This window comes from Protopterus annectens, chromosome 14.part0 (genome assembly GCF_019279795.1).
Source record: "Protopterus annectens isolate FY-2018-M chromosome 14.part0, PAN1.0, whole genome shotgun sequence".
In the NCBI taxonomy this organism is placed as follows: domain Eukaryota; kingdom Metazoa; phylum Chordata; order Ceratodontiformes; family Protopteridae; genus Protopterus; species Protopterus annectens.
In genome coordinates, this window is record NC_056748.1 from 969,280,691 (window position 1) to 969,303,181 (window position 22,491).

Below are 22,491 nucleotides of genomic sequence, written 5' to 3' on the forward strand. Positions count from 1 at the left end.
GCATCTTTACCACAAAACAACATAGCGAATATAATGTATTTCGCGATGTGCCTCATCAAGGAGTCAGACCTCATCATATCGGGTGAAAGGCTGTTGTCCAAGATTAAAAATTCCACAAGTAGGAACCTCTTAGATTCCACGTAAAACAAACTGTTTACAAGTTGTAAAGTGCCGTGTGCTGTAGGAACTCTGAATGCAATTGAGTACAACCTAACTTCATGCGCTATGGTAACTCAACGTATGTGAGCACGTTCTAAGCATCTAAGTACTGAACAACAGAAACAATGTTTAAATTTCTAAGAAAAAAGGTGAGCCTATATTCGTGCTGTCCTGTGCCTAAAATAGACAGTATTTGTAAGCACGATTATGCCCTAGAAGCATATATTGATCACAAAGTGTCACTATTTAAAACAATGAAACGTGTACATATTAATGAGTACACTTATTAAAGTGTTCGCTGAACATGGCAGAGATGGCATTAACTAATACAAAATAAAAAGATAAAAACAGATAAATAGTGGAATGCTAGGCGTAACACATAAAAATTGACACAATAAAGCTTGAAATTAGCACAAAGCACACATATAATAATACCTAAGTATAAAGCTCCATAGATGATAGGGTCCCTAACTAGTAAAAAGCAACTACTTCCATGTACATAGTTGGTGCTAAATATAACAACATTCTAAGTTAAAAAGGTCAAATGAAAAATGGGAAGAGATAAACAATCCGCAACAATACTAAGCCTGTACCTAATGATAAAACAAAACTATCTATTGATGTATGGGGTACCTAGCTCAGTGGCAAAATAAATTCCATCTACAGTGAACAAATATATAGACGTATATGCATGCTTGTATATACATGTGTATATATTTACACACATGCATGTGTAAACTATGCCCAATAACCACTAATATATTGAGGTGGTGATAGGAGGGATGAAAACATACTAGTATGTGAGGTATGGGCTCAGAAGTAAGGCTAAAACAAGAAAGCCGAACATATCCAAAGGTCCATCAGTACCTAGGATTTGATACTAAGAACACATCTACTTGTGGCTATAAAGCTCAGAACATTAATACTATGAAAATAATTATATTCAGTCTACAAGGACTGATTCTTACACTGATTTACTATAAGAGTGACATCAATACGTAGTTTTAAAATTACCTTACTACTCTATTTAGGTAATAGTAGGTTAAGTCATCTTCGTAGTCTTCTACTTCTTAAAAATGGTTTGAGTTGCACTTTATCATTAAGCCCTGGTGACCTATCAGACCTTAGTCTGATAATCCAACGTGTCTCCTGTTCTAAGGTTTTGTTGATTAGATCACCACCTCTAAAACCCACGCTGACTTGTTCAATAACACAAAATTTAAAATTATGGTTGGTGCCTGCTGTTGTATTGTGTCTAGCTAGGGCATTAGTCTCAGTACCTATCCTAATGTGGTAAATATGTTCCCTAACTCTTTCCTTAAGTGATCTATTGGTTTTGCCAATGTAATAGCTTTTGCAGGTTATACAGGTGGCCATGTATACCACATTCTTACTTTCACAGTTCGTGTTAGTTCTGAAGTTATATGTGCGTAGCGTAACAGGATGCTCAAAAGTGGTATCTTTATTAATGTAGATGCATTGATTACAATGACCACAGGGTACTGTGTTTCTATCATTTATTGGTCTACTTTTCCCGGATGTTTGGGTCTACATAAAATGCTTCTTAAATTCTGATGATTCTTGTAGGTTATACGTGGTGTTGGTCCTACTACCTCATTGACATCCCTATCGGATTTCAGTATTCCCCAGTGTCTATCCAGGGTTTTTCACCTCCAAGTTCATTTTACTGAAAGTGAGGTTGGTTCTAATTTCAGTTTTAAAGGCTTCGGACTCTTCATACTACCTTCATGTGCCATAAAGTAAGGTTTAGCAGTACTGCTCTTAGACGCTCCACAGTTCTGACCATTTCTAATATTTCATTTTCTTTATAGCCCCTTTCTAGAAATCTATCCTTCATGTCCTCTATTAATTTCTCATAGAACTCTTGTTGTGGGTTCAACCTTGATACTCTCATGAATTGTCCTTTAAGGACATTTTGGAATACATGTACAGGATGCATACTGTTTCTGTGTAGTATGTTGTTTCTTTGGCAGGCTTTCCTATGAATGGTTGTATTAATAAGGCCATTGGACATCCTGAATACTTCCACATCCAAAAATGGTATAGTTTCATCTGAAAAATTCATGGTGAATTTTAAAAAATCCGTAGTGTTATCCAAATAAGAAACGAAATTCTTTAAAGAGGGTTCATCACCCAACCAAATAAGGAAGAGGTCATCTACAAAGCGGCAATACATACCAACAAATTCATTGAAAAGTGGATGGTCATATAAGTGAACATCTTCCCACCTAGCCATCACAAGGTTGGCGTAACTATTAGCACAAGATGTGCCCATAGCTACGCCATCCTTCTGTAAGAATATGGATTCTTGAAAAGCAAAAGCATTGTTAGTCAAGACAGTCTCAAGTAACAGAGTTATAAGATCAACTTTTTTATCCAAAAGTCGGAATCTACCTTCAAATATTCTGTTAACATTCTTATTCCTGTGTCATTAGGAATTACAGTGAATAAACTGACTACGGCTAGTGTCACAAAAAAGTAATGTTGCTGTTCACCTAAAGGTCGAGTTTGAGAGTATAAATCTAAGAGAAACTGTTTGCTATCTTTCAAAATATTCCTATTGTCATTGACTAAAGGTCTTAATACACTTTCCAAGTAAATAGATAAGGGTTCAGTGACCCAACCTTGCCCTGCAACAATGGGTCTGAGTGGTGGATCTACGCTGTTTTATGGACTTTGGGAGTCCCTGTATAATCGGGATGATGGGGTTGTTCACCTTAAAGTACTCATAGAGTTGTTGAGTTATGTCCAGAGACATAACTAAGTCATCAAGGTATTATAAACACTGAACACCATATCTATTAAATTGTCCTTAGTTAGTATGGAGTAAGTATTGCTGTCATTTAACATTTGAAACATTTTGTTAGTGTAGTATATATCATCCATGATGACCACGGGCCACCTTTATCAGCTGGTCTTATTATTATAGAGCTATCATCTTTGAGTGAATACAATGCTTGTCTCTGCTTATAGTTCAAATTGCCCATGTCTTGAAGGTGTTTTCTCCTGATAGCATTTGTATATGTCATCTTCCACTACATTGCCAAACACTTCAATTGTTGGGTGAAGTTGAGCACGTAAGTGCTGTTAGGGCGGTGCTTATTCTTAACTGAATTGTCATCAAACTGTCCAAACTCTAGCCTTAGTTGTAAAGTACGAATGAACATTTTGGTTTCTATAATAGTGTCCACTAAGTCACTGTTCTTAGTGGGAATGAAACTTAGTCCTTTATTTAGGACTTGTTTCTCATACTCATTTAAAACCCTGCCGGAAAGGTTCATGATCAATGATTCTGCCTCCCCACATTTTCTTTATCGTGGGGCCTACTTGTTCCTGCTCGCCTAACGATCCTTTCCTCTTCTGTCTCCCCTGCTGGTTGACCTTCTTTTGTCCAAAAAATGATTTTGTGCTATGGGGAGGGGGGCAGGTAATATATTTGTATTCACAATAACACTATTTGTTTTTGGTCTTACCACTGCTGCACCTGACCTCTGTACATCCGTAATGCAGCCTATCAGACCTTCACCTACAACAGTACTGTTAACTCTCCCATTTCCTTGTGTCCTGTTAGGGCTTACATTGTCCGTTTCTAGATTATTGTTTGCTGTGACTGGTTGATCAGATTCTGTGGTTACACTGGTACCTAAAATGTCAGTGATATCACTCTGCTTATTGTTTAAATCAATTTTATTAAATTTCTTTCCGGCAGGGTTTTAAATGAGTATGAGAAACAAGTCCTAAATAAAGGACTAAGTTTCATTCCCACTAAGAACAGTGACTTAGTGGACACTATTATAGAAACCAAAATGTTCATTCGTAATTTACAACTAAGGCTAGAGTTTGGACAGTTTGATGACAATTCAGTTAAGAATAAGCACCGCCCTAACAGCACTTACGTGCCTCAACTTCACCCAACAATTGAAGTGTTTGGCAATGTAGTGGAAGATGACATATACAAATGCTATCAGGAGAAAACACCTTCAAGACATGGACGCAATTTGAACTATAAGCAGAGACAAGCATTGTATTCACTCAAAGATGATAGCTCTATAATAATAAGACCAGCTGATAAAGGTGGCCTGGTCATCATGGATGATATATACTACACTAACAAAATGTTTCAAATGTTAAATGACAGCAATACTTACTCCATACTAACTAAGGACAATTTAATAGATATGGTGTTCAGTGTTTATAATACCTTGATGACTTAGTTATGTCTCTGGACATAACTCAACAACTCTATGAGTACTTTAAGGTGAACAACCCCATCATCCCGATTATACAGGGACTCCCCAAAGTCCATAAAACAGCGTAGATCCACCACTCAGACCCATTGTTGCAGGGCAAGGTTGGGTCACTGAACCCTTATCTATTTACTTGGAAAGTGTATTAAGACCTTTAGTCAATGACAATAGGAATATTTTGAAAGATAGCAAACAGTTTCTCTTAGATTTATACTCTCAAACTCGACCTTTAGGTGAACAGCAACATTACTTTTGTGACACTAGACGTAGTCAGTTTATTCACTGTAATTCCTAATGACACAGGAATAAGAATGTTAACAGAATATTTGAAGATACATTCACTTTTCGATAAAAGTTGATCTTATAACTCTGTTACTTGAGACTGTCTTGACTAACAACGCTTTGCTTTTCAAGAATCCATATTCTTCAAAGGATGCGTAGCTATGGGCACATCTTGTGCTAATAGTTACGCCAACCTTGTGATGCTAGGTGGGAAGATGTTCACTATATGACCATCCACTTTTCAATGAATTTGTTGGTATGTATTGCGCTTTGTAGATGACCTCTTCCTTATTTGGTTGGGTGATGAACCTCTTAAAGAATTTCGTTTCTTATTTGGATAACACTACGGATTTTTTAAAATTCACCATGAATTTTTCAGATGAAACTATACCATTTTTGGATGTGGAAGTATTCAGGATGTCCAATGGCCTTATTAATACAACCATTCATAGGAAAGCCTGCCAAAGAAACAACATACTACACAGAAACAGTATGCATCCTGTACATGTATTCCAAAATGTCCTTAAAGGACAATTCATGAGAGTATCAAGGTTGAACCCACAACAAGAGTTCTATGTTGGTCAGAACTGTGGAGCGTCTAAGAACGAGTACTGCTAAACCTTACTTTATGGCACATGAAGGTAGTATGAAGAGTCCGAAGCCTTTAAAACTGAAATTAGAACCAACCTCACTTTCAGTAAAATGAACTTGGAGGTGAAAAAAACCCTGGATAGACACTGGGGAATACTGAAATCCGATAGGGATGTCAATGAGGTAGTAGGACCAACACCACGTATAACCTACAAGAATCATCAGAATTTAAGAAGCATTTTATGTAGACCCAAACATCCGGGAAAAGTAGACCAATAAATGATAGAAACACAGTACCCTGTGGTCATTGTAATCAATGCATCTACATTAATAAAGATACCACTTTTGAGCATCCTGTTACGCCACACATATAACTTCAGAACTAACACGAACTGTGAAAGTAAGAATGTGGTATACATGGCCACCTGTATAACCTGCAAAAGCTATTACATTGGCAAAACCAATAGATCACTTAAGGAAAGAGTTAGGGAACATATTTACCACATTAGGATAGGTACTGAGACTAATGCCCTAGCTAGACACAATACAACAGCAGGCACCAACCATAATTTTAAATTTTGTGTTATTGAACAAGTCAGTGGGTTTTAGAGGTGGTGATCTAATCAACAAAACCTTAGAACAGGAGACACGTTGGATTATCAGACTAAGGTCTGATAGGTCACCAGGGCTTAATGATAAAGTGCAACTCAAACCATTTTTAAGAAGTAGAAGACTACGAAGATGACTTAACCTACTATTACCTAAATAGAGTAGTAAGGTAATTTTAAAACTACGTATTGATGTCACTCTTATAGTAAATCAGTGTAAGAATCAGTCCTTGTAGACTGAATATAATTATTTTCATAGTATTAATGTTCTGAGCTTTATAGCCACAAGTAGATGTGTTCTTAGTATCAAATCCTAGGTACTGATGGACCTTTGGATATGTTCGGCTTTCTTGTTTTAGCCTTACTTCTGAGCCCATACCTCACATACTAGTATGTTTTTCATCCCCTCCTATCACCACCTCAATATATTAGTGGTTATTGGGCATAGTTTACACATGCATGTAAATATATACACATGTATATACAAGCATGCATATACGTCTATATATTTGTTCACTGTAGATGGAATTTATTTTGCCACTGAGCTAGGTACCCCATACATCAATAGATAGTTTTGTTTTATCATTAGGTACAGGCTTAGTATTGTTGATTGTTTATCTCTTCCCATTTTCATTTGACCTTTTAACTTAGAATGTTGTTATATTTAGCACCAACTATGTACATGGAAGTAGTTGCTTTTACTAGTTAGGACCCTATCATCTATGGAGCTTTATACTTAGGTATTATTATATGTGTGCTTTGTGCTAATTTCAAGCTTTATTGTGTCAATTTTTATGTGTTACGCCTAGCATTCCACTATTTATCTGTTTTTATCTTTTATTTTGTATTAGTTAATGCCATCTCTGCCATGTTCAGCGAACACTTTAATAAGTGTACTCATTAATATGTACACGTTTCATTGTTTTAAATAGTGACACTTTGTGATCAATATATGCTTCTAGGGCATAATCGTGCTTACAAATACTGTCTATTTTAGGCACAGGACAGCACGAATATAGGCTCACCTTTTTTTTTTTTTTTTTTCTTAGAAATTTAAACATTGTTTCTGTTGTTCAGTACTTAGATGCTTAGAACGTGCTCACCGTTGAGTTACCATAGCGCATGAAGTTAGGTTGTACTCAATTGCATTCAGAGTTCCTACAGCACACGGCACTTTACAACTTGTAAACAGTTTGTTTTACGTGGAATCTAAGAGGTTCCTACTTGTGGAATTTTTTAATCTTGGACAACAGCCTTTCACCGATATGATGAGGTCTGACTCCTTGATGAGGCACATCGCGAAATACATTATATTCGCTATGTTGTTTTGTGGTAAAGGTACGCTTACATTATTAGTACAGAGTTCTCCCTATATTAATTTTTTAACCTGATATATGCAAAGTTGCATTCGACACACCACTATCTTAGTAGAGATGCTAGATATTGAAACGCGATAAAACTTGCTGTTTATCTAAGGATTTTAATGTTTTAACACCATGAGGAGAGAGAATGTTCAGGGTTTTTAATGAATGTAGCAACAGTTTTTAATGATTGTAGAATGATATAGGACCAAGCACAATGCTCCTTTTATTTTTAGAATGTATCAGGGTATATGCATATATTTTTACTTATTTGCATGGACATTCTGATCATTAATTGTATATTTGGATGGAAGTATTCCTTCTAAATATTGTTGCATTTAACTATGTTAACTTTTTTGAGTATCTGTTCCTTTAAGACAAGATAACATGTGACATATCAATTTGTAATGTCCAATAGGAAGCTTAAGGATGGTTTAAAAATGATTCAAACAGTTTTATTCATTGTTTTAAGAGTCTGAAGAAGCCTTTTAAAGCGCCACTCATTGGAATAAACTTTATTATTTTTTATGAATGCATCTTATTTGAAGTTCCTTTGAATCTCTGCTTTTCGTTTCATTGCCACTGGAGGGTCACACACTTGGATTTGGATTGCTCTCTTTTATGTTTATGTGAGTCTCCTGCCTCAACTGATAGCAGCACTGCATTTGGCTTTTTGAATTGTTTAAGGGACTGTTTATTACTGTATACAAATCTAGGGTGACAGCCCAATAAATCTTTAGTTTGTTGGTCAACCAATAATATGTGCCAGTTGTGTGACACTGCTTCCTCAACTGTATGCACATTCATAGAGTATGGAAGGATGATATTTATATTGTTATGATGATATGCATCTTCCTTTCTGTGGTCTTCACCACTATCTCTGTGTGAGAAATATGGTTTCGCACGGGTTGACCGTAGGGCTAAGGCTTGGGAACATGAATAGTCAAGTTCCTCTTTACAGTAACCTCTTTGCATAAAATCATGTTTAAGGGTTTCGATCTCACCTAGTAGCGTCTGTTCATCACAGCATAATCTGGAAAGTCGCATTGCCTGTCCCTTTACAATATTTCTAAAAAGGTTATCATTATGCATACTATCTCTATGTAGGAATGATGGTTTATAGCAGGGCTTCCTATAAATCTTTGTTTGCCATTTACCATCATTCAAAGAGATTGTAACATCCAAAAAAATGTATGGATGAAAAAGATATTTCATGAGTAAACTTTAAGAAAGTAGATGTAGAGTTGATGTATGTTAAAAACTGTTGTAATTCATCATTGTTACCCTTCCATACAATAAGAAGATCATCTACAAATCGTCTGTAGAATAATATCTGCAGATGATTACAGAGATATTCCTGTTCCCAAGCCACCATGACCAAGTTGGCATAAGTATTTGCACAACTGGTGCCCATGGCGACTCCATTCCTCTGCCTATATATTTTATCCATAAATGTGAATACATTGTTTTCTAGTACCAATTCTAAAAGTAAACACAGTAGATCCACTTTGATATAGTTGTTATTGCTCTCTAGGAGTAATTCCTTGACCATTGGAATCCCCCTATCATTAGGAATACTGGTAAACTAGGACTTAACGTCCATTGTTAGCAGTATCAGATCATCAGAGTTATCAAGTTGTGTTGTAAAAGCATACAAATCTTTCAAAAAGTGCTCAGTATCCCTGAGCACATATTTATAACAGGATAGGATGTTTTTCAACTCATGGTCTAAGTAGATAGAGATGGGTTCCGTAACCCATCCCGCTCCAGCCACAATTGGTCTAAATTTAGGCTGCAGGGGGTCCTTGTGGATCTTTGGTAGGCCATGTATCCTCGGTAAAGAGGGAGACTTAACCAAAAAATAATGTAGCAACTCTTTAGTAATAATGCCCATGTTAAAACATTCATTTAAATTAGAAAAAACTTGATTTTGTATATCTGTTATCACATTTAGGTCAATCAATTCATACTCATAGGTTTGTAACATATCAGACATATTTATACATATATATATATATAAATATATATATATATATATATATATATATATATATATATATATATATATAGGTTCATAGGTTCATAGGTTCATACTAGGCTATCTGCCCTGAGGCAATTATAAGCCTAGCCCGATTCTGTATGGCTTACGCCACCCCTTGATTTGAGTATACTGTGCCCTTTTTAAGGTTTAGTTTACTGTGCCTCTGTATAATAGTGACACAGGAGTAATTCCTGGGACAAACCTACGATCCCCCATCCACCTATTGAGATTCTTCTTGAAGAGATTCATTGAGGTGCTCTGCCTCACATGAACTGGAATTCCATTCCAGAGCGAAGGGAGCCTCTGGGTTATGAACCTGTCCCTCCAGCAAGTTCTATTTATTTCTGTGCTGAGGTTCGAGTCCCTCGAGCGTGTGGCTCTAAGGGATTTAGATTTACTGAGGTGGAGCATGTCCATTAATTCTGGATTTGACATACCTTTGTATGTCAGGCATAGATCGCCTCGAAGTAGGCAGTATAAAAACTGAGTAGAGCTGGAGTTTTTTTAACTGAGCAGCATATGGCATCGGTTTGTGACCCTTGATCCTCTTGGTGAGATACTTTTGGGGTCTTTCTAATTGCTGCAGGTGTCGGTTAAGGTGCATCCCAAAAGGGGCATTGTATTCTATGATGGGCCTGATGAGGGATGAATAAAGGGGCACGATTACCTCTCTTGATCTAGATGTGAAACCCTTCGTGATGAGGTGGGCTATGTAGAAGGTCTTTCTAACCACTTTGGCAATGTGGTTTTCAAAGGAGAGATTGCTATCAGCTTGGGTCCCCAGGTCCCTAATAACTTTCTCTGTACTTAATGGGTTTCCGCCTATGTGGTAATTTGTGGGCACATTGTTTTTGCCAAAGGGTATGACTATACATTTTTTGGCATTTAGCTTTAAACCATGGCGCTGGCACCAGTTATCTGTCTCTGTGAGACCTTTTTGAAGGATGTTTGTGTCAGCTGGAGAGTTGATTATGGCACCCAGTTTGCAGTCGTCTGCGAACTTGGTGAGCCATAATCCTCCCACGTTTGCCTGTGCCTCGGAAAAGTATATACCGAACAAGAGTGGTCCCAGGACAGAACCCTGTGGGATGCCACTTGTGATTGGTTTCGAGTCTGACATGGCTCCAGCAACTCTCACTCTGTGGGTTCTGTCTTTGAGCCAGTTTGCGACCCATCTTGTGACATATGGGTTTATATTTAAGCTGGATAGCTTATCTATGATGCCCGAGTGGGGTATTGTGTCAAATGCCTTTGCAAGGTCCAGATAGACTGTGTGGACTACCTTCCCTTCATCTATGGCTTTGGTGACTGTTTCGAAGAAGTCAACCAGGTTCAAAAGGCAGGATCTGCCCTTGACAAAGCCGAACTGGGTAGGATCTAGTGTCTGTAGGTCCCCAATGTCTTTGTTTATGAGCTCCATGATGATCCTCTCCATAGCCTTGCAGACTAAGCTAGTCAGGTTTATGGGGCGATAGTTTCCAGGGTCCGTAGAGGCTCCACCTTTGTGGAGTGGGAGCACTGTTGCTGTATGTCATTCTGTGGGCACATATCCTGTAGTGAGGCTGAGATTGTATAGCTGTTTTATTTGAGGGATTAGTTCCTCTTGGAGTTCATGTAGGATGCAACCTGGGACGCCATCTGTTCCCATGGAAGCAGTGTTTTTTGCTTTGGAGAGGGCATATATATAATATATATATCATATGTATAAACATATCTATATCCTTTTATGTGTAAACATGAGTGTTGTTTATACCTTCTCAGATGTATCCCATCATATTAATCTGATATGCGTATATTTACATATAAGAACATGACTGATTCAACTCCTGTTTCACTTACAAGTACTAAACTATTGTAGTAGTCAGAGAAGTTGTTCACTACTATATGGTATGTGTACTGAATTATATATTTGAAAAACAACAGACATATTCACAGCTCAGATGGCTTAATGGTTAATTTCTGTGACCATACTGTACAAGGTCCTGGGTTCAAGACCTGCAAGGGTGGCTTATTTTGTTGCTAGGCAGAACAAGGACTGTTGGATACAGAGTGGTTAAGGCAGTTTTGAGCAGCTTTAAGCAGGTTTGTGCGGGTTTGTATGATGGTAAGCACTGCTAACATACAGTTAACTGTATAGGCACTTACACCATGTAGGCTTCGCTTACCAGCACGCAAATCTGCTTAGCATTTACATTTAAGTAATGCTTACACCTGGTAAGCATAGCTCAGCCCTGGTAACCGTTGATCACATTCACATCTCATAAAATAGCAGGGTAATGGCATAATTAATTGATGTATTTAATTCCATGTAAATAACATGCTTCTATGTATTGTCATTACAGTAGCAAGGGGTGTGAGTCAACTGTATGAACACCTGTGTATACATAGGTAGTCCCACAATCTTTTCTCTTTGTATGTGTTTCATACTTGGGTAGTATCCCAAGTTATATGCAGTCACACATGCATGTATTGTATCATTACATTACAACCTTTAACAGTGCTTTTCCAAGTAAGAGTAGATTGCAGACTGTAGTACTGGAACCATAGCCCCCTGCATGCAAAGCTGGACTCTTTGTACCGACTATCGTATTCTTGGTGTTTGACCTGTATGTTTGTATGCATCTCTTATTGGATATTGATTTGATATTTTGATATTAACTGTAGACTACTATGTTTTAAGACATGTCATTGAGGACTGCTGTCATGTAGTAATGGCGTACCTATCAGTTTCAGACATCTGTCTGTCAGAATATTCATCCTAATGCATGACCTGTTGGCTAGCTACTTTCTGTCTGTCCTCTGTACAGATGTGCAGATGACAGGTATTCATCTTGGCTGCTTACAGGCAATCTCTGATTGACTGACACTTATATGTTTGCCCAGCTGTCTTAAGAATGCCACAAATAGGAAACCCCACTCTGTATGTACCACATACCTTGGATACCTCAAACAGACTACCACAGTCAACAGAACATGTTTGGATACATGTCCCTAACCCAGACACTGGCCATGTTATGCAATATATGTTGCATACATGTCAATTAGAGCACCTCACTGGCCCTCTGCAAGAGAAACCCAGAGGAGTGGATGCTGACTTTAACTGTCACCCTGGGGATAATTCATGCGGCATCAGTTGATAGATGGCCTGCTGACAAATGTCAGGTGGCATAATAAGAGTGTACTCACATGTCCTACTCTTGTCACCTTTCCATGGACATGAGGCTGGTATACACGTAGGAAAACATACACCTATGGACCTCAGTACTAACAAATGTGTATGTGCATTATTGAGTATAACAGTGCCTGTGTGTTTGCAAACTTGTAGTTCAAAAATCCTCTGAGGGCCTTACCACCCACTACACCCCGCATTGCTATACTTAGAAATGTCTGCTGCTCTAATTCACAATAAATGTACCTTCTTACACTCTTCACCCTATGGGCTACCTGGGGCTTGCAGTACCAACAAAACACTGTTCTACAAATGGGTAGATAGATGTGGGTTACCCTCTGAGTCCTGACAAATGTGGGTATGTGTGTGCAATTGTGTCTGACTGTGCATATTTGTATGAGACAGCATTCTGTGGCCACATTCTCCAGATACAATAAACCTTGCCATACATTATAAGGGATGGTGATGTTTATGACATTAGTAGAGCCATGACAAACCCTCACCCTACTATCCCTGTGGCATGTGCAATAAATGCATATCCCTGTAGTAGCACTGATTAGCTAGACAATGGTTTATATTGTATTTCTGGTCAATGTGTGATTGTGGATATGTCAGAGCATTATCATGGGGTTCAGTGAGTACAATATCCAATGTGGGGTATGTGTGTGCTGGGTATACTGTCTTTACACCATGGTACCCCCAGTACATGTCCCAAGGTCCACTGGATGAGGACCGCTGTCACCGTCAACCATACAAGTAACTCATTACACTATCCAGCCCAAAGATGCATATGCTGTGTGCAAAAACTCCCTAATAGTATGGACACATTGGCAAGGTAGTTAGCACTGCTAAATCCAGGTCTGTCAACTGTGTATATGATTGTATGTGTTTGTCAATGTGTATATGACAATATGTCATACTATGTATTGTTCATTAAAAACCAGCACATCCCCCATTACCATACTATACAAGGCCTGGTGATGTTCTTCACTTAACAGAAAACTCAGGACACAACTCATCCTAAAAGCTCTGTGGTGTGTGCATTTAAGGCCAAACACATTAGTAGCAATAAGTACCTAGGTAAGGGTTCTACTCTCAGTGTTGCAAAGTAAGTGTGTGTGTATGTGAAGGGATCTACTTCAGTTTGCAGAAATTAAATGTCCCAGGATATCATTTGTCTGAGAACGACCTGGCAAAAGGTAACCTTTCAGAGGAATCATCTTGTGGAAATTCATTCCATAAAAACTAGTAGTGGATGTGTGAATGCCCTCTTCCCCACTGTAGAGCTGTATATATATATATAGTTGGGTATGGTTGTTGTAGGCACAGCCACTCACATTGGGGTTATCATTGTGCGTATCCCCCCACTTAGTCTGCTGTTATACTGTACAATTTTGTTAACAGGTTATTTATTTCTTAATCACACTATGTGTGGTTCTATGCCACCCCACACCCTCCAAAGTGGGGGGCTGTGCCACCCACACCAGCACACCTATGTTTACCAACTCCAGGATTGCACTACATTGGGGAAAAGGACATATACTCTGCCAGTACCATTGTCAATGACATTAAACTGGCAGACTGAGTATTTACTGATGTGATATTTTGGCTGTTTGGTCTTGGTGGAATTACATATGCCAAAATGAGTTCACTGCAAAATTAAGTACATCCATGTGTACAGTATTCTCTGTGTATTACATCAACACCAAAGCCTCTGTGTGTGTGTGTTATTCACAAACTTTTGGTGTGCATCACCCAGTACACTTACCATTGTCCTCTGCAGAAGAGCTGCTGACATCAGCCACCATGCACTCACCTGTATACATGCCTCACACCTATCAGCCATGTAGCACATGCAGTAACTGTTATACAGACCTGTTACTTGTGTTCAGCTGTACCCAGGATATGACACAGTCAATGTGTCATGACAGTGCCATACCCCTTGTAGGAAAGGACAACACACTGACTTCCTGCTGACACATAGACACCTACAACATAAACAGAATACATTAAGGAGACCACAATCAGTCAGTGTTAATAACAACTATACTGCATCATGGCTGGACAGCTACACACCCTGACATGTAAGCATTAAACATACCAGCTGAGAACATGTTAAACAGCATTACATTGCTAAACCTTTGTACATTCACCCTGTGCATCAAAACCATATTAGCATGTCCCTGCATCAATGGTATGGATGACAGGGTTGTGGCACAGGTATCATCATATGCACAGGCTGTGTGGTGGGTTTGCCAGAGGCCTATTCTGAGCCATTTGGTTGACATCATGTGTGTGTTTTAGGGGGTTCTTTGGCAACTGGGCTGTGCAGATGTGGTGTAGGTATGGAGTTGCCCTAGCTGTGTTTGTGATGAGTGTGTGTATGTATGCACACAGTTCTGCCATGTGGCTGCCCTATACAGGAGTTTGTTGGACAGCTGCAGATCGTACATGGCAGGGTGTACAGTTCAACATCTCCGGCCATGGACATAGGAACTGTGCCTGCCAGGGGTTCCACGGGCACTACCAGGTAGAAGCCCATATATGGTACTCTCCCCTGATGATGACAGTTGTCTGCTGGATCTGTGCCCCTGTTGGGACTGGCCAAGACCATGTGTACATGGCCTGCTGCATTATGGTCCAGTGCTGGTGCTGGTACTGCCACTACAGCAGCGGCTGTGAGTTGTTGCACATCCACGTAGACCTCCATCTGTTGGTGTTGCTGACTTGACGTCCACATGGATGACGCCCTGCTCCCACCACATACTCCAACACAGACACCACACAGTTGAGGATTCCCCCCATCTCACCCAACTGCATATCCAGGACCTATGCAAAATAATGATGGGTACCTGCAAGATCACGGATGTTATCAAGTACAGCAGAATGAGTAGCCCTCTGGAGCCTCAGACACTGTCTGGTATACCATTCCATATGTGCCTGTGCCTCCATGAAGGCCTGAAACATGCGTTTGGTAACACCTGCTGTGGCACTTCTGCCAGGGGCATGATGGCCAGCAGCCTTCCTATGAGTACCCCTGTACATCTGCCTTTATGGTATCTCACCGGTCATCCGGCTATGGCTGCTGTGTACAGACACACTTGCCATGGTCCCAACACTGTCCTGTCCCATGCCAACACCCACCAACTGTCCCTCATCTGTGGCCACTGATGATGGGGTATGCATAGGCATTGTGACTGTGTGCAGGGATGAGGTGGATAAAAGTGGGATGTCAGCTGATGGCACAGCTTCAGCCCCTGACAACCCTGCCTGTGCCTCACCAATACCTATCATCATTGTCAGAGTTTGTATGGACACTAACATCAGTTTGCCTGCAGGAGAGACCCTGACCCACCATGCCACCTGTGAGGGGAAAACAAAAAATGTGATTTAAGACCTGTACATTACTGCTTACCTCTACACACACTCACACACACACACACACACACACACACACACACACACACACACACACACACACACACACACACACAGTCACTTACAGGTGAGGTGGCACAAAGATATTACACAGACCTCTCATTACCCAACAGTCAACATGCATAACATATGGCATTCAGTAGCATGCACTGCAGCTATACTCAATCCTTGTTACCAACATTATACATGTCTGTGATGCATGAGTTGTGTTAGTAGGGGATGCCCCTTTCCCTGGAACACACTGCACCCATATACACAGTATTGCTGTGCACCTGTACAGCACCCTGGGATGTACTGTGCACCATACGTTACGAGTGTACACACCATTGCTGAATGTGTATATGTGTGGCAGTTATGTTTGCTCTGTTGCTCAAAGCCCTTATGTGTTTGTCTGACACATACCTGGGATGATACAGAGGACTGATATCAATAGTTAATGCCTGACCTCTGATTTGCAAATCTCATCATCAGCAGTGCATGTATGAGCAATAAAATCCAATTACACTGACAACCTTCAAAGCTTAATGTGGATATAAGGAGTGTACACACCCTTGTTGATATGCCAGCTTCTTCCATGATATGCAATGGGACCACAATACTGCATATGTTAACATTACACACATACCTCTCAATTGTACAGATTTTTTACATAATGCCCAGATTTTTGACTCATATTTTTGGCCTGTTCATCTTTTTTCCTGGCAAATCACTGGGATGATCTCAGGATTGTAGTCACTAAATAATGACATACATTTGAGTTTCAGGCTTCAAATCCCTCAGAAAATGTATATTAAAACAAATTATGTTACTCTAGCAACTTTCTAAGCTTATAAGAGCAATATTTAAAATATGTCCCTATTTGTACCCCCATTCTGTCAAGCTTTGTGCAGATTTTTTGCATTAAGAGGTTGAGATGCACTGGGGTCTGAAACTCATGTGTCTGTCATGACTTCATTACATCCACCTTCAGCTGTTTGCCAGGCTAATATAGATGTTTGGAGGAACAGAACAAACACTAGGATGGCTTAAATCTTGACATTCTGTGCAGATCTGCGCAGTTGACAGGTATGGCCCACTACCCACTGGGCCAGATGCTATGTCCATAGCGGTTGTTCAGCAGGACATCATTGCAGCAAGTCTTGATGGCACATATCAATCTTTCAAAATCATCTGTCCCATTACTACAGACCGAGTACTACATTCAATTACATGCTGACATGTTTCACATACCTGTTTTATTAGTATGCCCTTTTCTGTGTTGCACTTCAGGATAGCTTCCTTGTTTTTTTTTTAGTATTATTTGTGTTTTTAGTATTATTCCTGTTTTTTTCCTTTTCTCTCTCTCACTCACTCACTCTCTCTCTCTCCACTACAGGGATCAAGCTGGTTTGAATAGGTTTCAGCATGGCTTTTGTAGGTGATGCTCATGATCAGGTGATGGCCTCTGCGCCAATTGGTGTTCCCCACTTGCTAATTGCATGCAGGTAGCTGTGTAGTTCTTCCAATAGCCAATGTCATACTAACCCACTACTATAAATAACTACATCATGTGGCCGTTGTCCCTTTACCTTTCCTGTATGGAAGACATCCTTCCTGTGTGTGAGCAGTGGTGTTATAGACAACAGGTAGAAATACCTCTTACAACAGGACTTGTGGACACAGGCCAAGTGCATGTTTATATAAGGTTCCAGACCTAGGGACAGTGTGTGAGTATTGCTGTTATATGCATTGAATACTGCTAGTTTTACAGGGTTTTTGTGTACATGCTAATTTTGCATGGAATCCAGTCTTTCTGCATAGCTCTCAACTGTGGGCCTATCCACATGATGTTTTGTCCATTCCCCACACAGGTCTTGTCGCTGACATATCAGTGGTATTCTCTCCGTTGGATGCTATCAGTACATGTCAACATCCATTTGTGTTGGTGACTTCACATTCCTGAGTGAGGGTATGTTGCAACCAATCCTGAAACACCAGCAACTTTAACAGTGTATAACAGCAATATTTCAAATATGGCCCTGTCTTTCAGCCTCTTTCCTCCACCTATATACCAGGTTTTGTCCAGATGTCATGCAGTACAAGGCTGATAGGTAATGGTGTCTTTAGTGCTGACATTCCTGCTATCATTCCAGTGATGCTGTAGACTCCCACACAAATTGTGGGGTAGGGTCCATATATATGAGGCTTACAGCTGAACAAAACATGTATGACCCTGTACAGTCTGGAGGTCAGTGTATGGAGAACATTGTTATATGGCCTTGTAAGACATTTTATGGGGAGGAGTAGGTAATATTTTTAACCTAGGCTATTACAACATGTGAGGGATATCAGTAGTAAGACACATTAAGGTATATGGCTGTAGATTTTCATACATTTCACCATGGGAACAGTGGTGGTCTACAGCTTACTGTCTTACACATAGTTCTGTTTGTCAGTGTGATAGTGACATTTTAAGTTAAGCATTATGTAACAGATACATTTACATTGTGACAACTGATACTTTTCCCCTGAGGGGTTGAGTACAGAGTGTAATTGGAGGCTGTTGAACTGCATCTGTCATTAAGTGTCGATTGATTCTTATCTTCAAAGCAAGTGTTTTTTACTGTTGTACTACTTGAAGACTTTAGCCTAGACTAGTGCTTCCCAATCTTTTTCTGGCCAAGGCACATTAGCCAAATACCAAAGAGTAAATGGAACACTGGAGCAGAAATGCTCCCATTTCTTTTTAAAATGACGTATTATGCTCAACTGGTACTGTACTAACTACACTACTACAGTTCTACAAAGATACAGATTTTCGTGGCAGCCTGTAACATTAATAACAAATCCAATCATTCACCCGTCTATAGTACTGTTCTCTGTCAATACAAGTTAACTACATGTATACAGGACTACAGTAGCACTGAATCGTATGATAAAGAAATTTTTTATTTTGACGCCACTATTGATGTGCAAGAAGTACCTGTTGTTCACGTAAAATTGTAAATCTGTAACTAAAAGAAAGTGATTAAAATCACCTCTAAATGAAATTAAAGTTACAAAAACTAAACAGTCAATAAAGAAGAATGAAAGCTATGATCTATTTTACTAATTTAGTTAATAGTTACTAGTCATGTGACCAACACTGTATTAATGTGACGGCTGACTTTGCAAGGACTGTGAAAGTGTCTCATTTCGAGCGAGAACGGTAGTTGACAAACATACTCATAAGTCGCTTTCAAGTGCCTGTAAACACCCTCTGTTTTATTTTGATCTGTGTCATTGCTGAGAATGCCTTCTCACACAGGTAAGTAGTGCTGAAGGTAAGCAGTATTCCGACAGCCTTACTACCTATCAATGTGTATTCCTTTTCAACCATAATCCAGAACTCTACTAAATTCATTTCCAGGAACTTCAATCGCAGTGTACTGCCAGCTGCAACATCAATAAGCTGTTCCTTTTCTAGTAATTGTAAGCCAGACATATCAACTTGGATATGAAATGGGTTTCTTATCCAATCTTTGTCAGAAAGATTTAGACTTGGAAAGTAGTATTGCAACTTGTCATCCAACTGTGATAAATGTTCAATAACTATGTCATGTAGCACAATTGCACCAGGATCAAGTTCAACAGCATGATGAAACATAGCTACTGAATTAGTTGATTCTATTTCATGTGACCACATTTGAAGTTTCTGACGAAAAGTGCACAGTTTGTCAGTAACAGATAGTATATTTGATTTGTTGCCCTGCATACTCAAATTCAGTGCATTTAACGCGTCAAAAATGTCAACTAGGTATGTTAATTTGCTGCACCAGGTGGAATCACTCAACAATTGAACAGAGTCCTGTTTGACTTGTTGATTTAGAAAGAACAGGCGTAGTTCATCTCTCAGCTCGTACACCCTCGACAGAACTTTTCCTTTGGATATCCATCTTACATCTGTGTGCATCAAAAGTGTATAATGGTCTGCTCCCATGTCCTTGCATAACATCTCAAAAACTCTGCACTTGACTGGTCGAACTTTGATGAAGTTAGCCATTTTAATCACATCATCTAAGACTGACTGAAGGTCGGTACCCATTGTCTTACTTACAAGTGCCTCCTTGTGAATGAAGCAATGAGTTGTGACAATGTTTGGATTTTCGCATTTTGCCATACTTGCGAAACCATGCACATTTCCTGTCATCGATGGAGCTCCATCCGTGCACACAGCCACACACCATTCCCACAGCAAACTATTCTGGACAAAGAACTGTGACACACATTTGAAAATATCCTCTCCTTTTGTTTCTATCAGTTCTCTACAAAACAAGAATTGCTCTAACATTTTTGTTCAATTTGAAAACCTCACAAAGGCCATTAACTACGCTTTTCCGCTTTCATTAATCTGTAGAGCAAATCGTTTGCAAGTCTGAAGCAAATTGCACACACTGCTGCTGATATCCTCTGACATCATTTCGATCCACCTGGCAACCGTGTTAATTGATGATGGCATCTTACATATAACTTTTTCTGCATCTTCTCCAAGCATTGTTTTCACCATAACTCTGCATGCAGGCATAATCAAAGATTCCACAATGTTGTGTGGTTTCATTCTTTGGGCAACTAACTCTGCGACCTGAAAGCTAGCTAGCTGCACTTTGTCTGTAACCGAAAGATGCTTAGTAAAAAAATGTGCTTGCTTCTGCTGCCCATCTAATAAACGTTTAAAATATGTCTAATTTTCCCTATGTAAGTCTTGTGCTTTGTGTGTAGATGGCGTTGCATCTTGCTTGGTACCATCGCTTCATTTGCAAGAATGTCCCCGCATTTTACACATAACGGTTGTGGAATGCCCTGCTTGTCAACACATGTAAATCCATAAGTTAAGTAACTGTCTTGGTAACGTCGAGTGACTTTGCTTTTACCAACAGTGCCTCTGTTACATGTATCTTCATCTAGGCATATTTCACTGTTAGCAACCGTGCTTTTTCTTTTACGACTTTCGTTTGCATTTGCCATTTATAGTTACAAAGAATAAAAAATACAATTCAGATTAACTTTTAAATTCTATGAAAACTATGCTTAAACAACAATAAAGTCATGTTTTAGCAGTACATGCAGACTACTACATCCACAAATCGAGTGACGTCACGCCACAGAAGGTACAGCCTCGCAGCCACAGAAGAAATCAAGCTCTACTCAATTATTGAAATTGTCATGGAGCGCCGCCGCCACGCAGAACTGATAAAGTGGGATATTTTTGTTTAGAAACTAATGATATTTCCACGTCATTTCATGTTTTATTTCATTAGGAATATAAGGTTATACTATTTTAACTTATAATTAATTTTAATGCAACACCATTATAATTTTACAATTTTTTTACTTTTTGCCGCAGCACACTTCTACCGTAGCCGTGGCACAGTTGTGTGCCATGGCACATAGGTTGGGAAGCACTGGCCTAGACAACAATGTATATTATGTTTTGCAGATTACTGTATCATATGTTTTCTTTGAGAGTTGCATTAATCAGTTATGTATTTCAAACACCTAAATGCTATAAGAAATGGCATAAACAACTGAAATAGTACACAAATAAACATTTCTGTGTATGCAAACTGTGTGTGGTGTCATGTCCTTTGCATTGTGTGTGGGTATAAGTTTCATGCAATAATTCTCATTTGTAGGAAAGAATCAGACACTGGCCATTTGAATAGGTGGTACCTGTAGGAATAATAGCTGTTTGATATGATGTGTACCCTCTATATATACTCTCTTTATATATATCTATAAGTATTTATATATTTATGTATATATATATATATATATATATATATATATATATATATATATATATATATATGTGTGTGTGTGTGTGTATATATATATGTATCATTAGAATGTTTAATGCTCCCACATTGCACATTCCCTATGGTAGACTGTTCTGCATGATATGCTACAGAAATCATCCCAACATCTTTCAGCTGAGATGGCTTACTGGTAACTTGTTGTGGTTATGTTGTGCAGGGTCCTGGTTCAAGACTTCCAAGTGCTGGTTATTTTGTTTCAAGCCAGAACAGTTCAGCTGTGGAGGAATAGATAGAGGCAATAATTACAAGAGATCCCTATTTTGGGCCCCTTCACCCCCATTTACAGTGCCTTTGATCAGATTTTCTGCAGTGACAGGTTCAGAGTGTGAATATTGTTTGAGAAAACATCAGCTATATCAACAGCTCAGATGGCTTAGTGGTAAATTGCTGTGGCTAACGTGTGCAGGGTCCTGGGTTTGAGACTGGTGAGGGCTAATTATTTTGTTGCTGGACAGAACAGGGGCTTTTGGATATAGAGTGATTAAGGCACTTTTAAGCAGTTGTAAGTGGGTTGTGTGGGTTTGCATGATGGTAAGCCATGCTAAATTCCAGTTAATATGTTTATAGACAGCCAGAGAATTGCTTAATCTGTGTAGGTATTGCTTAGCACCATGTACACAGGCTTAATCCTGCTTACTACTGCTTAAAAGTGCTTACTCCCACTTACCCCCGTGTTAATTTCTTTAAAAGAAAAGAAAAAAAGGTGTGATAGGAAAGTGGTGAAAACGGGGGCACAAAGA